The sequence below is a fragment of the Lactuca serriola genome, chromosome 9 (genome assembly GCF_051521515.1).
Source record: "Lactuca serriola cultivar US96UC23 chromosome 9, Lser_US96UC23_V15, whole genome shotgun sequence".
In the NCBI taxonomy this organism is placed as follows: domain Eukaryota; kingdom Viridiplantae; phylum Streptophyta; class Magnoliopsida; order Asterales; family Asteraceae; genus Lactuca; species Lactuca serriola.
Genome location: NC_136416.1, coordinates 59,076,867 through 59,096,157, shown reverse-complemented (window position 1 = coordinate 59,096,157; position 19,291 = coordinate 59,076,867). Strand labels below are relative to the sequence as shown.

The following is a 19,291-nucleotide window of genomic DNA, read 5'->3' as shown; positions in this document are numbered from 1 at the left end:
ATATCAAGTTTATAGAAGCAGTGATAATAAAGCAGAAGTGAAGTTCAAAGGATATCGTTGGGATGTTGTATTGGATGAGAAAAAATGTAGTTGTCGAAAATGGCAAGTTACAGGCCTTCCATGTGTGCATGCAGCTGCTTTTATTGCTTTCACAAAGGGAGCCAAGTTGGGACAAATATGTTGATACATATTTCACAGTCGACAAGTTTAAAGAAGCATATGCTTTAGAAATTGGTCCGATGCCCGGAAAAGATCAATGGGTGAATATAGAGACAGTCGATAAGATATACCCTCCTATTATAAAACGACCGCCTGGACGACCTAAAAAGAATAGAATTATACCACATGATGAGCCCAAGAAAAGACACAAATGTCCCCGTTGTGGTTTATATGGACACCATCAAAGGACTTGCAAAAATCCTGTGTCTCAACGTTTTGATGAAGCATCCTCTAGCAAGAGGAAAGAACACAAAAGATCATGAGTTTTTGTTATGAGTTTCATTACATTTTAGTACTTTAATTTTTCTGCAAGGATTGTTTAATTTGTTAATTTTGTTGTTCGGTAGAATTTTCATTAGACAAAACATTTAAAATTTGATTAGATAAATATATATTTATTTTGGGACCATTTGTTTAATGAATTTATGCCACAGGGATTGTTTCTGTAATATTTTTGTGCACCGGGACCATATGTGTAATGTTTTTTTTTTTTCTGGAACATGGACCAAATCTGTAATATTTTTGTGCACAAGGACCATTTTTAAATGTTTTTATGAAACATGGACCAAGTATGTAATTGTTATTGGGCATAAGGACCATTTTGTGAAGATATTATGCCATAGGGACTGATAATGTAATGTATTTCTGCAACAGGGACTGTTTCTGTAATGTAATTCTACCACAAGGACCATTTTGTAAGGATATTATGACATAGGGACTATTTCTGCAATAGTGACTGTTTCTATAATGTATTTTCAGCCATAGGGATTGTTTCTATAATGTATTTCTTCCACAAGGAGCATTTTGTAACGATATTATGCCATACGAACAGTTATGTAATGTATTTTTGCAAAAGCAACATATCCAACATGTTACCAAATGCATTAAATAGAAAAATCAGCATGATATGATGCTGGGAAAGTTACAATATAAACAAAATAAAATTCTAAAACAATAACACTTTACTTTGACAAGACAACAACAACACCACCAAAATAACACTCCACTTATGAGACAACTTCCTAATTCCTAAAGAAATAACACCCTACTAATTTTTTTACTTTAATTTTGGGGTTGGCTTCATTAGCTCTCTTTCTACCAGAATTTCATGTAGATGAGATCTTAGTGATAAGTCAACCTCATTTTCCACCTTGTTACCAGAGCTCTTTGATTTCCAATTTGCATTTGGATATTTGATGTTCTCACGACCCAAAACAATATAAGGTGTCCACCATTCCTTCGTCGACAAATATATTTATCCAAAACTCTTAACACCGTATAATGATTCATTTAGTCTCACTAAACATAAGAAAAAAATATTAGTATCTGCACTATCGATAAGCCATATCATTGTAACAATAAAACAATATTATAAGTGTATTTTTAATTTCTTACTTTTTGTTACAATATGGACCAACCATACAAGTATAAGGATAAAAAGACCATCTTTGGCTCCATGCTTTGATGCATAATCATATTTGCATTCATGGGAAGTGTAGATACTCGTTAACTTACTAGCAGAAAACATATATTCCCTTCCAAAAATAGTTTTATGGAAACTGATAGTATTGATTTGGGTCCACACGACCTTTTTATAAGATATTTGACAAAAAATCAATATAATTTTCTGAAGATTTTGCATAATTATTCAAGTAATCTAATAATAAACATCTATATTGTAACTACATCAAATTGAAGATGGAAAAGAATATATGAACCATGTGTACTTTGAATGAAAATGGGGACTAAATTGGCCATCCAATCTCTCATTTGCATCCATCACTTGTTTTTTTGCTTCTGTAAGTCAACATCAAGACGAAAAACATAGAAAAAGTCAAAGATTTGGCCAACAATATTTCTTCTAAATTTTAATCATGTGAAATAAAAATAGAACAAAAACTGAAGAAGAATAAGAAGAATGGCAAAGGAGAAGAATAGGAATGTAGAACAGATTTGGATGATGGAATTTAGTATGTATTTGTAGGTATATGTACATGTTAGTGCTAGAGTGGTACGTAGAGACTTTGTAGAAATCACAAATTGAAATAGTGGTACGGACTACACAAACAAACGTTGTAGAAGATGATTTCAAATGGAGTATTATATACCCAATTATAATACTCCGAATAAAAAATTGAACACCGGTGTGTAATATGGTTCAGTGAATCAGAAGAATTCAAAGTCGCTTTCGACATTCCAAATATCGGCTTATCAAAATCATAAATCGGTGTGTCGGCGTATTCAATAATAAGCAATCTAATCTATACACATTAGCTTATTCACAACGAATCCCTAATTAATAAGCGAATAACACATACAAAATTAGACATGAATTCAATACTTACTTATACTTGAAATTGAGGATTGATGCTCCCACATACTTGAAATTGAGGATTGACACTTCAATTGATGGTCATCGGTGATAAGAGGAGGGGGGATGTGTGGATGAAGATTTTTCTGTCGTGAAGAACATGGTTAGGAATTTTCAGGGCGTGAAGGACGGCAATGTAGCTTGCCGGTGGTGGTAGCCGGTAGAGAGCTAAGAGGGAAGAAGGTTAAAAGGGAAGAGGGTGACGCTGTGAGGGAGACCGGAAGATAGGAGGAAGGGGAGATGAGCTCGATTTTTTGGGGAGGAGAAAGGTCAATCTGGGATGGATTGATCGAGGTTCAGGGAATCATTTTTGTTTATTGATTTACGATTTCTAGAAAAAAAAAAGAATGACATTTAATTTGAATATAATATGTAAAGGGTATTTTGGTAAATTTATTTGTATTTATCATTTTTAAATATATTTTTTGATAGTAATTTGATTAATATTTCATTAAATTATAGGATTGGATATATATGAGAATTTAATATGTTAAGAAGGATATATAGGTAATTTCGAACTTTGAAAGGATATATACGAAATTCTTAATGTTTGCAAGGGTATATGTGAAATTTTTTCTTTTTATTTTTATTATTACTATTATTTTTAATAAAGAATAGTAAGAAACGAGGTAAACGATATGGAAAAATAATCTGAACCGTAATAAATGAGGCTTAAATAAGTATAAAACTATAAAGTGATGGTGACAAACAAGGCCGGTCATTTGAATTGGATCAGTGTGGACCTTACACCCCTGCAACTCTTATAACTTGTCATTTCATGCTCCCTAATTATTAGATTTTGCAGTTTTGGCCCCCACATGTGGACCTTTTCTCAAAATTAAAATTGATAACAAACATATTGCTTTAAATTTAAAAAGATTTTTTACTTTAGAAAAAATAGCACCCAATGTATATTTTATATTTTCTGTTATCGATCTAAAAAGGTAAAAGGTTCCTTTTATTAGTGAGATATAAACAAACTGTATGTTGTAATATTGTAATAATTAACTTTGATCATTTGGATATGAAGATTTTTACATTTGAATGATTAGGTTTTTTAATCCGCAGAAATGAAATTAAATGGTTTTGGAACATCAGAAGTTCGTGATTATATTTGTTTTATGCTTTATAAAATTCATATTGAGATCACAAGATCCTATCAAGATAAATTTATTTTGAATTTTGTTTGTGTGGTACCATTATGTTGATTAAAACATCAATGAAATCAACATTAAATCTTTAATCAATAATAATGGGTGTAGAATTTGTAGATTCAAAGGACAACAATTATGAAGAATATGTATCTTAAGCAGAAAGAGAAGTGTGATTATTGAGTTGAATGCACAATTTTTTACGTTCAAGTTGAAATAATATTTTTTAAGTTCTATGTGAGTTTTTTTAAAAACAAATGACGAATTTTCTAGGATTTAAAGATTATAAACCGACTATAGAAAATAATATACGAATGTGGGATTAAAGTGAGATATGATCTTATGATACTAGTCGAGATCCTAAAATCATAATATATGTCTTGTTTTAGAATAGATCATATGATCATAAGCTCTAATAGATATCAACAAACATGCTTATCATATATTGATGTTTATAGGATCATAAGCTCTAATAGATATCAACAAACATGCTTATCATATATTGTCGATTTTTAGTTGTAGTTCCAATCTTCATTTGTTTAATTACATTTGAAATAATTATTGAAATTATAGATATCATATTTTGTGTATAAAAATAATTGTAGTTGATACAAAATAAAGAGATGATTGCTAAAACAATCAAAATATGCTATTACTATAAACTTGAGTGTTTTGGTTTGTTACTTGATTGCTAATAATATGATGATTTATACAACCAAAATATGCTCTTGCTATATACTTTAGTTTGATATTGTTATCATCTTGTAATTTACTTGTAGAGTTATTTATCGATGTATAGATATTTTGCGAAATGGTTTGTAACAAGTCAAGTTATGTTTTATGTTACATTACTTGTTTGTCAAAAATCTGCCGATTATGTACATAATCATGGCATTTGAACTTATAAGATATTCTTTAGAAAAGTAAACACATTTTTTCTTGAAAAAATAACTTTAATTTTTGAATTAGGGCGTGTTTGACAAAAGTAACTGTTAGCTGGAAACGGTTAGCGGATAGTGTGTAGCGGGAAGCTGTAGTTTTTATTTGTTATATTAGTGTTTGGCAAAAGTAGTTGGAAGCTTTTGAAATATATAAATTTACATAAAAGAACAACTGATTAAAATAAATAAATATATAAATATATTTTTAAGGGTAATTATGGAAATTGATTTCAAAAGCTCAGTAGCGTTTTGTTAAATGCTATATGAAGTAGCTTTAAGATTTGGAGCGTTTTGTTTAAACTAAAAGCTAAACGATCGTATTGCCAAACGAAGCTTTTTGTTTAAACTAGACCATTTTGTCAAAAGCTAAAAGCTCCCAAACGCTTCCAAAAGCTCCGTGCCAAACACGCCCTTAGTAGTATTTAACTTTGTTCTTGTTTCTTTAGTTGTGGAAGATGATGAAACTTTGGTTCGAGAGGAGGGGTTGATATTGGTCTATGTGTGCTAATATCCTTATCTTGAACATGACATCAACTCTAAGGTCAGCTACAATTTTGGATAAGCTCGTGAGATTATGCTATGACACATAAGTTAATATGAATGTGATATGCCAAGAAGAATATGAAAGAAAAAAAAAGGTTGAGTGTGTGATAACCCATGTTAAATCCTTGGCAGATGAAAATATTAAAGATGAAAGTTTGAACAAGTGCAGTAGTCTTTGAGGATGACAACAAAGAGTTGAATATTTTTCAATTTTTAATTTAGGTGAGAAAGTTTAGGGATATCATGGATCTTCTCATGAAAAATCGCACCAATCATTATACTCCATTCATCTAATCAACACAAAAATGTACTTAGATATGAAGTCATACTACTTGTCGTTGAGTGTATGACCTCCTCGCGATTGAAAATCCATCTTTAAAAGTCGAATAGGAACTTGGAGCCATTATTAGTGCCAACGATGTAGCTACAGATAACACATAACGAGATACGTCAAGAGGATAAGGTCCACCCCTACCTTAATTTTGGTGTTAACAAATTCTAATGCAACAACAATTGTTTTTATTGTCGGTTTTCTGGCCGATTGCTATCAATAGTTGCATCAATTTTGTCTCTAGCTATACACCTTGGCAACCTTGCATACATTGGGATTGATGGATAGTACTCGAATTCTCGGTTTCCAAGACCATAAGAGAGGTTGAGTGGTTAGATGTGATACATGGAGATAAAGAGCATGGTTTATTCTCTATTCTTCAAGGATAATCATAGAGTTGGTATTCAAGAATGTAGGGTAAGGGTATATATGTTTAATGTGGATAGAAAGGTAATCAAATTTTGATGACAATTCGTTGAAGGTGTAGATTGTTGGAATAGTGTCTAAGGCTATAACTATATTTGGCAAATATTTGACCCGGTTGAGCATGGTCCTTTTGGGTTGCCTTCACCATAGCAACTTGACAAGATGATTTATAATGAGAGAAGAAATATTATTAATATATTATGAGAATAATATAAGGAATAATAATATTGTTATTTGATTAATATAAGTCATAAATTAATTAGGAATTAATTTGGTGACTTAAAGAGATTAATTAAATAAAGGGGCATAAACTGTCAAATGTGTGATACTTGGATTTTGGGCTATAGATCCGTATGGATGAGAGGGTGGACGATTTTAGGGGTTGGAAGAGCCTAGAAATCGTCCAAGGCCTAGTCTATAGGGATTATTGGATTGCTTAGGGCCTAAGTAATTCAATTAGGGTTTAAGGTGTAACCCTAGTAGCCAATAGTATATATAGACCCTTTGGGTGGAGGAAATCCGCACTCTTGCATCTCAAGAAACCCTAGAGCCGATTTTCTCATCCTCCTCTCTCTCTCTATTATCATCCTCTTGCTAGTTGGTGTTTGTAAGCCATTAGAGGAGTTACAATTGTGACTCTAAGCTCCAAAGACAAGAAGATTCAAGCAAGCAACCCAAGGTATTCCTTTAGATCTGATTTCATATGTTATGATTTGAATGTTTACACTAGATCTATCAATATAAGTCTTGGATACATTGCATGTTCAATTAGAGAAACCTAGATCCAAGCATTAGGGTTTGCATGTGCACATAGGAAAGTTCTTATGGCTCAAACCCATCATAGATAACCAAGTTTTTGTTGAGAAACGACGAGTCATGATATTGAGAAACTAGTTTGAAACTCATCATGCAGTTTGGGGTTAGTTTACCATATGGAATGTTGGAATCGGGTGCAAACAAGTTTTAGACCTTAAACAATTTGATTTCCATAGAGTAGAAAAATATAATTTTTGTTAATTATTTCTTCAAATTGTTGTTAATACAAGGTATTAGAGGTTTCCCAATACTAGTTTTCACCCTTGTATGATCTTGAATGACCAAAAAACACTTTTCTAAATACTACAACTAGACAAATGTTATATTGAATACTAAACGATCTTGAATGGCCAAAATTGTTGTTATTGTACCGCAAATTAAGCACATTGTATTATTAGATTTTGGTGTTGAAATTAAGTTAAACAAATGTTAAAATTGGCAAAACATAGGTTTTGCAAACTGAATTCACCCATAACCATATGGGTTTGAATTTTTTTACCAAGAAATCATGTTTGATTCGAATTGGTTTTGCTTCAAGGCGGTTTTGAACACTACAGAAAAAAGGAAAACCAATGTTAATTTAAAAAAAAAAATCAATTTGGACCTTTAGTTTTAACTAGATAAGAAGAAAATTAGTCTTATATTGGTCTCACACCGGTCTAATTTTTTTCTTATCTTTGGGGAACCAATCTAGGACAATCATTAGTATTGGTTTGGTGTAGACCAGTTCACAAATAGTCTTTTTTGGTCGTCGGACCGTGCATGAATATTTAACTTAAATACCAGCCGATTTTGGTCTTTTTTCGATCCAAAATATGTTTAGGTGTGTTTTCATAACATTAATATAAAAAATTTAAATACTCCATTTATACGAAAAAATAATTCAAAAAATTTTCATAATATCACATTAGTTTAAAACACAAAATAACAGAGAAAAAACATATTCTCAGAAAATCCGAAAATTAAAGTTGTCGTCACTATACGTGTATTTTCTGTTGAGGATGACGTTGGATGGTGTATTTGCTGCATAATTTGTACTTCCTTCGTGAGTATCGCCAATGAAGTCTTCATCATTTTTTTTCAATATCAGTGTTAGTATATGGTGACACTTTCGCTGACCTCCTTTAACTTTTGTCTTCCAAAATCTCATGGTCCATCGTGAGTTAAGCCTTCTTTAAGATCTAAATACGTTGTCTTCTCTCAATCGAATCATAATAGTCTTTAAGTATTACACACATTTGCACTCATTCATACATCAACATACATGTTTTTGTACTTAAACCATAAGGTGTCATACTTATAATTTATATAAGTATATGTGGGTGCTCTTGAAAATTCGTTAACCATGAGTTTTCAATACTAATAAAATGTGTAAGTGATCTTGAAGAAGAAATAGTTTAATGATTCGGTGACCTCGTAATATAGGTAGTGATGCACGATTATTCAGTTTCATATATATATATATATATATATATATATATATATATATATATATATATATATATATGTGTGTGTGTGTGTGTGTGTGTGTGTGTGTGTGTGTGTTTGATCGGCTGAGGGCATTCATAATGCATTGACTCTATAGAGTTCAATGAAGTGTCACATCATCATTCACTATTCCATACAGCTCTATTCATTTTTATCCTACAATGCATTAAACTCTACAAGTTCAATGGAACATATTAAAAAAAAATATTTATTTAAAGATTTAAAGACTTTTCTTTTTCCTATTGATGAGTTCAATGACCATTGAACTCCAAATCCATTGAATGCCAAAGCGGCATTTCACAATGGTGGAGTTGTATCCATTGAATGACAAGTAGGCATGACACCTCATTCAACTCTTCCATTAAACTTTCCATTGTGGATGCTCTGAGAACTCATCGTTTCCCAAGAACCCGAGAACTAAAAGGGGAGTGTTAAATCAAAATTAATTCATTAAGGACATGATCGTCATTTTACCAATCTCATTTAATGTTTAATTTTTTGTGTTATTGGAAATATTAATAGAAATATCTAAAATTTACATAATAAATCAAATTTACGGATTTTTTAAAGGTAAAACTACAATAAAGTTATTTCGTATTGCTCTCATAATCGATTTAGTCCTTACATCTTTTTTTTATTCAATTAAGTCCTAAAAACCGGTAATCGTACTCAATTTAACCCTTTTACCCGGACAACAGGTTATCCTACTTTCAAAAATTACATTTTTGGCCTAGAATTCAAAAATTATTTCAAATTTGGTCAAAAATTTACATTTTTTGTCCATATTTTAAATTTTATTACAAATTTGGTCCAAAAGTACCCTTTGGCCCAAATTTTAGAATTTTGGTATGAGTTCATCCTAAATTTTGTTTTTTACAACTTTTTTTCTCAACATTTTTTTTTCTAATATGTTTTTTCTTTATAAAATCTTATTTATACAAAAAAAAACATATTTTCACATAAAAGATCTTATATTTTCTATATAAAAACACTTATTTTATTATACATTTGTACACACACACACACACACACACATATATATATATATATATATATATATATATATATATATATATATATATATATATAGAAGTAGGTTCATGCGAAAACATAAATATCTTGCGAAAACGCGAAAACAGATTTTATCTTAAAAAAATCAAACATATGTACTATAAAAAAATAAATTTATTAGCAATAAATTAAAGATAGTAAGTTTACATTGGATGGTGTTATGGTAATATAGATTTAAAAACGGTTTTAATAATTATTATTTTTTTCACGTCCTTAATCATTTTTAAATTCATGTTTTCGTAATAAAAATGTTAAAAATATACTTTGCAAATATGAAACAATTTCTTATCTATCATCGATTATCATCATGTATTTCAAAGTTTGGACGAATTATTTTCCAAAATATTATGTTGAGGTGACACAATATCATAGGTTTTTCTTATTTTCACGTTTTCGCAAATTATTTGCATTTTTGCATGAACCCTCCCCTATATATATATATATATATATATATATATATATATATATACACACACACACACACACACACATCTATTTTATAGTAAACGTACACAATTCTTTTGTAAAAACATATATATATATATATATATATATATATATATATATATATATATATATATATATATGCACACACACACACACGTTTACTATGAAATATGTGTTCGTATACAAAAAAAGTTTTTATATAGAAAATATTAGATTTTTTTATGTGAAAATATTTTTTGTTTTGTATAAATATGATTTTATAAAGAAAAAACATATTCGAAACAAAATTTTGAGAAAAAAAGTTGTAAAAAAACTAAATTTAGGATGAATTCATAACAAAATTCTATAATTTGGGCCAAAATGGTAAGTTTTAAGACCAATTTAGTAATAAAATTTAAAATCAGGGGCAAAAGTGTAAATTTTGGACCAAATTCGTAATAAATTTTGAAATTTGGGCCAAAAATGTAAATTTTGAAAGTTGGATGACCTGTTGACCGGGTAAAAGCGTTAACTGAATACGATTACCGGTTTTTGAGACTTAATTGAATAAAAAAAGATATAAGGATTAAATCGATTATGAGACCATTATGTAAGGACTTTGTTGTAGTTTTCCTTTTTTTTAAAATATTATTTTTCATTTTTTTTTTAAAAAAGCTGATTTTTTTTTATAAAAAACATTATTTTTTGGAAAATCATTTAAAAAAAAACTGTAATGTTTTAAAAGCATTTAAAAATCTATAAAAAAAAAAAAAAAAAAAAACTGGAATATTTAAAAAACACTATAACTTTTAACCAAAAAAATCAACATTTTAGGTATATATGTGCATATTTTTACAAGTGCATATATTCATATTTCATATACTATAATATTTGTAAGAAACTAATAAGAAAACTCATTTTTATTTACTGATCTATAAATACAATAGAGTAACTATATTTTATTCGATACAAAATAAAATATAAGAAAACAAAAAATGCTACAAAATTTCAAAGGTTTTCATGTCTTCATGTCAATATTTCCATATTTTCTTCAATTTATCATTTTTCATCTCTTTAATATTCACCACAATTTCTTCAAAATTTACAAGAAAAAAAATGATTGATGCAAAAACAATCACAAAAATACATATGTGATCTAAATGTGATTAACATATGAATCACATACGATTCACATATAAATCAATGCGATTCACATTTGAATCACATGCGATTCACATATGAATCACATGCGATTCACATATGAATCGCATTTACATATGATATCATATGTGAATTACATTTGATTTTCATATGAATCATATGTGATTAATATGTGAATCACAAGTGATTTACATGTGAATGAAATATGATTAATATGTGAATCAAATGTGATTTATATGTGAATCACATGTGATTTACATGTTATTCATATGTGTATCGCATGTGATTTACATGTGAATCGCGTGTGATTTACATGTGAATCATATGTATAAATCCCTCTTAGGCATTTAATGAAATAGCTAGTGTGCAAATATTTGTTCTTGGGAATGAACAAAAATTAAAAGAAAAAAATGGGTTATAGTTTATACCTATTGAAAGCAATTTATTTCGTGTGAAATGAATCCAAAATCGATTCGGAAACTGAGAGCTAACCAAATCAAACTATTTCGTTATGCTGTGAAAAGGAGTTTAGTTTGTGGACACCACCTGAGCATAACTATACAAACCTGATGGTGTTAGGTGTTTTCAATTCAGAATTATATCATATAAACATATGCAAATCAAAATCCTAACTATTTAATGTTTTTTTTTTTTTTTTTTTTTTTTTTTTTTTTTTTTTGTAGAAAGTTGTTTTATAAGCGTACCTGGAGTATATTATTCTAGTAATTATACTTTGTTTGTGACAACCGACAAGCTTCTGGTCAAGTCAAAGTCAAGTCAAGGTCAACGGGTCAATCCGGTCAACTCAACTAGTGTTTATATGTTAGGGATTGCTTTATGTTTACTAATGTATGACTCAAAAATCTTAACGCAAAGTATCACTTGTAAGTTTCAAATGTTCAGAAATTCTAAACCCTAATCAGATTGAGGGATATAATGACTTTACAGAACATTATTACATGCCCTTCGGGGGTGTATAACACTCAAAATAGGGTGTAACTAAGTCTAAGGTCCTTGCTCTACGAAGAAAAACATTAATAAAGGCCCCCGACAAAGTTTCTCTAAATCTCTCCCACTCTATGCCTCTCTCTCCCAAATCTCTGCAAGTATATCGAATCTCTCCCAAATCTCTCCAAGTATATGAAATCTCTCCTAAATCTCTCCAAGTATATCTAATCTCTCCCAAATCTCTCCAAGTATATGAAATCTCTCCCAAATCTCTCCAAGTATATGAAATCTCTCCCAAATCTCTCCAAGTATATCGAATCTCTCCAAGTATATCGAATCTCTCCAAGTATAGGAAACCTTTCCCAAATCTCTCCATGTATCTCAAATCTCTCTATGTACCTTCCTCAGTCGATAGGGCTGCAAACGAGCCGAGCCGAGCTCGAGCCTGACCAGGCTCGGGCTCGGCTCGTTTAACTATTTATAGGCTCGAGCTCAAGCTCGGCTCGTTCGAGCCTTACGGTACAAAGCTTGAGATCGGCTCGTTAAGAATTGTATGGGCTCGGGCTCGATTTGGGCTCGGCTCGTATACGATATACTCTAATTTCCTAAAATGGTATTTATTAAATTATTATTTATTTTAATATATAAAAATAAAAATAATTTTTTTATTATATATATATGTAGGCTCGTTTAGGCTCGCGAGCCTAATCGAGCCAAGTAACAGAGGCTTGAGCTCGAGCTCGTTTAATAAACAAGCCTAATATTAAGCTCGAGCTCGGATCGGGCTCGTTTAAAATCGATCTCGAGTCGAGCTTTTAACGATTCGATCTCGAGTAGCTCACGAGTAGCTTGGCTCGTTTGCACCCCTATCAGTCGAAAACAGTTCAAAACATAAGGAGAAAACCCAAAAGGAACCTTCTTGGTCTGGAACCCTCTTGGTTCAGAACCCTTTCTACTTCGGAGCTTCTGATGGATTTCAGAATGCCCTAGTTCACTTTGAAACCCCTCTTACATCGGACAACCTCGCATGACCCTGAAGGTTTAACTTAGGATGGTCTTGCTTAAGGCTTGCTTCGGAAACTCCTAGCCGGCTTCGCACCTCGGTTCGGATCTGCTGGCCTCGCATCCGAAGGAAGTACTTCGGAATTTAGTGAGCAGCTTCGGAACCCATTCCACTCCCGAAATGAGAAGCTGACTTAGGACCCTCGCAGGAACAAGGCTACACTCCAGATTTTTGTCAATTTCAGACTTTTTCTTCAATTTAGAATATTTTGACGTCGTGAATTCCTCCAAACTCGTATTTTTCATATCTTAGACCCCTTAAACCCCTATTTTATGCCAAAATTGATTATTTTGAACATATTTATATAAAATAATAACCAAGATTTTTAAAGGAATTCTAAGTAGATAAGGGGTTTAACTTTATGATGTGATGCAAATCCTTCATTTCCCATGCAAATCCCAGTTAAACACAAAATATCCATGGATAACTAAGCCTTGTACATCAGTCCTCCAAGCAAGTGTCATGTCACTCTTATCCCTCCATTTAGATACGTGAACTTATTTTCCCTATTCCACTTCTCATTTTCACTACTCAGTAAACTCCTAAGAGGTGCTCTCAACTCATACAAGCATCAAGTCTCATTCCTTCAAAGAAAATTCCCAGATTTCTTTTTGTAAGTGTTTCATCTTCTTTGATTAGTGATTCTCCACATTATTCCTAGGATTTCAATATGTTTACACATAAAATTATTTTTAGGATCTTCTAAAGTTCAAAGAACCTTTCAAGTGTTGAAACTTGGAAACTCCTTAACACTTCTTCAAATAACTTAGCAAGCTAAATCAATGTGAGCTTCATACCCCATCTTTTTTGAAGTTTTTATTATTTTTGGGGGAGAATACAAGTCAAATCTTGTCTAAATCCTTGGATAATTGCATGTATTGTATGTTTAGGTGTGTGTTGAAATATTATTATTTAAAGATAAATTCTCATGAACTTAAGTTTTTTACAAATTTCCTAAGGTTGGGAAAATATTTTAATCTCAACGTAAAGAGTACTCTGTTCCTAAAGAACCTTCCAAAGTTTTTGGAGTGTGTCCAACATACTCCCTTATTCCATGATTTCATGCCTAGAAATGAAAATTGCTGAAATAGACCTTGATAAATTGACGCTATTTCTATAATTTTTGAAATTTGGAACTTTATGCCATATTAATGACTTTTTGCAAAATGTTATTGATTATTTATAAATGCTTGATATAAATAATTTCATCAAGAAAATAAAAAAATAGAGCCTTATGACAGAAATATTTGCATGTCATAAAGTTGTTGTCATAACTTCACACAAGTCATAGTTTTATACAAATCTAACTTGACACCTTCCGACAAATTTGGGTCTCACTAGTAATTTATAATAGGAATAGTTATTTTTCCGACTTCGCTAATATTGGGTCGGTTGGATAAATATTCAAAGCGGATTATTTTCAAACAACCGAAACGAAACGACATATCGATTCAACGAGTACAACTATTATTATTTATTTAGTAAATAATGGATTTCAACGATTTGCTCAAGAAGTTGTTAGTATTCTAGTCAGACAAATCTTCGCAGTACATATATTTATATATAATAGTGTACGCTTAAAGCCCTGTAAGAGTTATAACCAGAGTCTCCTGGAGGGGGAGCGGGAATTTGTGTATAGATCTATACGGGGTTGACACCCCGCACCTTTATTGTTTGCACAGCTAGACCGACCAGTCTAGGGTGACAAATGTGTTAAACAAAACTGACGCCTGAAGAACGTCATAACAGGCACTCCGTCATATTAGTATGGTTATAACGACTCACTAGAATATATTAGAAATATAATTATACAGATTTCACCTTTGGTTTACAATCAACTATGTTTTGATTACCTCAAATGAGACCTTTTCCACACAAGTGTTATGGTTTTGTTAAAGCTACTATTTTATACATAAGAAAATATAAGATTTTCTGGAGGAAATGATTTTATATGATTTCTAAAACGACGAACTAAGACACACATGCAACTATACTCGATTTGAAACAAGAGTTACAACTATTTTGATAAGAAAATATTGGATTTTCCGGATTTCTAAACTATCATCGAAGTTTTATACGAAAATGCTTATGAACTCACCAACATATTTTATATTGACACTTTTCAAACGACTTGTATTATCAAGAAACCAATAAGCAGGTGATGGATCGCGGACTGAGGATTATTTTGCTGTATTTTAGGAATTGCTTACTGATGTCCCTTTTGTGTAAAAATTGAGAACATAAACATGATGTAAAACATTGTAAGCTTGCTATATTGATGTGTGATGTTTGAATTTGCTAGGTTTCATTTATATCCAATTGTTATGATACTACACAATGAAGTTGCCCGATTCCGGACCGCCGTTCTGGTCCGCTGGTGTGACATTGTTGCTGCTTTGATTTGACTTTATTCTCCTTCAAGAGAAATAAATAAAGAAAAAAAAACACTAAACACAATGATCCTAAATAAATATAAACATTATAAAAAAACAATTTAATAAAGAAATCAATAATTCTTCATGCAAAATGTACACATAATTCATCGATAAAAGACAAATGCATTCATTGATAAAAAAAAAATGATAACTCCTTATACAAATATCTTCATTAAAATGTTCCACTTACAATGAAAAGCATGCCCAAAAACCTTTTCAATCTTTATCCGGCTAGATTTTATAGAAACAATCACCAAAATATACTATAATATTATTAAAAAAATATAAAATAGTTTATTTTCATTTATCCCTGAAGTGCCTTAAATTCTTAAATGTTGACACCATGCACTTAGTGTATCAAATTTCAAATAAAGATTTTGGTTCTTAATTTACATCGATTTTATAAACAGAAATATGTCAATTTTCAAGAAAATAATCTATATCATTTACAAAATTTGTAAACGTCTATTGGAAAAGTTTTTCCAAAAAACTATATACCAAATCAAAGATTTAACTAGAGATGTTTACTTTATCCTCAAGCATTTAAATCAAAATTAAATTACAATTATTAAAAAAATCAATTACAATGAATAAGATAATCATGTACCATGGATGATGAATTGATTATGCGATATTAGATCTGAAATTTAGAAAGATGTGCAATCTATGGAGGTTGAGACCACATATAACGGTGATTGTGTAATCTACAACGGTAGAGGTGCGATTGGAAAAGAAGGCGTCGATGGCAAAAGATCTCGCCAGTTCGAAGTGATCTATAGATGCGGTTGGCATTGTTGTAAAACTCGCCGAGTTGGCCGAATACTCGTCCGAGTACTCGCAACTCGGCCCCTTACCGATGCGAGTTACAAAATCCGAGTACTCCCCGATCGGCCCCTTGTTGAAGCGAACACTGTTATAAAACTCGGCTAATTCGAAGATTAATATGTATAGTATACTTAATGATTTATTATTTAACACACACATATGTGATTATTACTACATATATATCTTAAATTTTCAATAATTATTCACGAAGTGAGACCATTGTGTGTTTTTTTAGTTTTTATGTATTCACATGTATCTAATTTTGTTATATATTTCATTTATAGTGTTAACTTATGATTTTGACATATATAATTTCCCTAAAAATATTTCTATATGAATTACCGAATCGAGTACTCGCTACTCGGTAGTCGGCCGAGTAGGTACCGAGTAGCGAGTTTTACAACCATGGTGGTTGGAAGGTTGTTTTCAAATCTACCAGATCAATAGATCAATGACGTTTTAGTTTTACCCTAGATCTTCGATGGCGGCGTTAGACGGAGGTGATCGTTGTGGTTGACATTGACGACGAAAGAAAGCATTCAACGTGAGTCAGAGAAGAGAGAAAGAGACTAATGTGGCAATGTTTCAATTAACCGATAGTTTAATTTGTTGATTTTTCTTATTGCAAGGCATACCAAATTTACCCCAATTATCCGTTAATAAAAACCTAAAATGACATTAATTTGACTCATATTTACAATAATGTCATGATCAATTTAAGCCTTTTTAATACAACGTTCCACTTTTAGTTCTCGGCTTTTCGGGAAACTATGAGTTTTCAAATGATCGTTCACACACACACACACACACACACACACACACACATATATATATATATATATATATAGGGTTAGGTTATTTTGTTTTCACTATCTATTATGTGCATGTATGATTGATTCTGGACCAATCATTTTAGTTATTTTAAGAAAGTAATTAATTCATATTACATGTTGAAGATATAATGAATATTAATTACATCTTCAGCATTTAATATGCATTAACTACTTTCTTAAAATAACTAAAATGATTGGTCTAGAATCAATCATACATGCACACAATAGATAGTGAAAACATTTGAACATAACTCTCTCTCTCTCTCTCTCTCTCTCTATATATATATATATATATATATATATATATATATATATATATATATATATATATATATATAAATTCAATAGATAACCATTATTAATGGTTCTCCAAGGAACCAAATACTTTTTCAAGATTTTGAGCTTATTGTATATTGAAAAAAAAATATATTTAAATTCATAATTTCACATTGTGAAGGCTAAATATATTTTTCGGATTCACCGTGTGCATTTAGATTCACATTGTGAATCTGTACAGATTCACACTGTGAATTTGACGAAAAAAAGTAAATTTTTATTTATCGAATTTGATATCATTGAAAAAAGAATAAAAAACTATGAATTTCTATATTTTGAGTTTTTTTGATAAAAAATAAGCTCTAGAAGTAGAAAAAAAAATTGGTTCCTTGATTCCATGGTTAATAATGGTTATCCATTGAACCTCATCCTTTATATATATATATATATATATATATATATATATATATATATATATATATATATATATATATATATATAATTTTTTAAATCTGCTATATTTCCCATTATTTCATTATCATTTTTACCCAGAAGTTTATCGATAGTTCGATTGTGCTTATACTCTCGATTACAATTTTAAAATTTACAAATTGATTGAATATTGAAGAAATCATAAAAATGATAAAAATGTTTTGAAATATTTTTATGTGTTGATGTCATTTCACCAAAACCTATCTCTCATTGCTCTTCTAAATATTCAAAATGATTAAACTAAACAAATTATTTATAAACTAAACTACTAAAGCATACTAAGAATTACGGTAACTTACATTCCAATGTTAGGTTATCGTGTTATTGGTGCTGAATATTATAGGAATAATATTCCGGTCATGTATGAAAACAAACAAGAAAACAGAAAAAACTGAGTCATGTGTTCAACACATTGTCCTTCAAACAAATTCACCCGCTACAGGGGTGTTTGTTTCCCAGGATATAATAGTTTAAAGTGACTCTTCAAGACCATCCGAACCCTCAATAGGCCTAGATTATACATTCGATATAATAAGAAAATGAAGAATACAAAAATGGAGATGAAGAGATTTTGGTTGCATTCTTGGTATGTCTCAAATGGTTAAGGAATTGTTGTATTTATACTACAAACCATAAGCAACAAACAACTAAATTGCCATTAAAACACAATTCATAACCGACATTATATTTAATATCGTTCTTAATTACGAGTTGTAACCGAAAATTGAACATCAATTTTCGATTATACTCCATTCAACTCCTCAATTTTGGTGATTAGTTTCAATTCACCAATTATTTTACAGCAATCCCCCACATGAATTGAAATGGATCAAACATTAAAAGCTACTTAGATAAAATCTACCAGTTGAATCATGCATAAGATATGTAGGTGTTACCCTTTGAACCTTACCTTAAGATACATATTTATTTTACTAGCTGACCAGTAGACTCGATGTCCTTGAACTGTTTTGCCGTTTGTGTAAATAATCAATATGTGTCTCAAAAGATTCTCCATCACCTAGTTAGGTTCTCATTGATGTGTCCGTTATGGTTATGGACACTTTCCTGGTTCCATAAGATCTCTTAGGAATGTGCCCATACAATTCATTCTGAAGCGACCCCAATTCTCTCTCACATAGGTGATTCTATAATAATCATTAAAAGCTAATTCGTAATGATTTCCAATTTATCATGCACGATTATAAGTTTAACATGCATCACTGTTTGTTTTAGGAATGGGTTGGAGTTAACCCCCACAGTGGTTCACAAATGTTATATGCAAGTAGGTTGTCCCATTGAGCCTATATCTTGGGATATCCAGTCAACTAGGTTGGGTTTTCCTTCACAATAACTAATTGATCTATGGGTTTTAGTCCCATTCCTCATAACAACCTCTCATTCCAAACATTTCGTTAGCGGATCCGCAATCTTATTTTGACTTTATGTAGTCATCTTGAGAGTCGTTGAATGGTGTT

The 19,291-nt window shown here is 30.8% G+C and overlaps 1 long non-coding RNA gene across 1 annotated transcript; it reads right to left on the bottom strand.

Annotated features, from left to right (window-relative positions):
• Positions 1–1,132: 1,132 nt before the first annotated feature.
• Positions 1,133–2,894, bottom strand: LOC145074504 (uncharacterized). The gene is made up of 3 exons (XR_013691874.1): positions 2,565–2,894; positions 1,947–2,016; positions 1,133–1,518 (listed from the first exon to the last, which is right to left on the bottom strand). It is a non-coding gene; the product is annotated as an uncharacterized LOC145074504 (long non-coding RNA).
• Between the last annotated feature and the right edge of the window lie 16,397 nt (positions 2,895–19,291).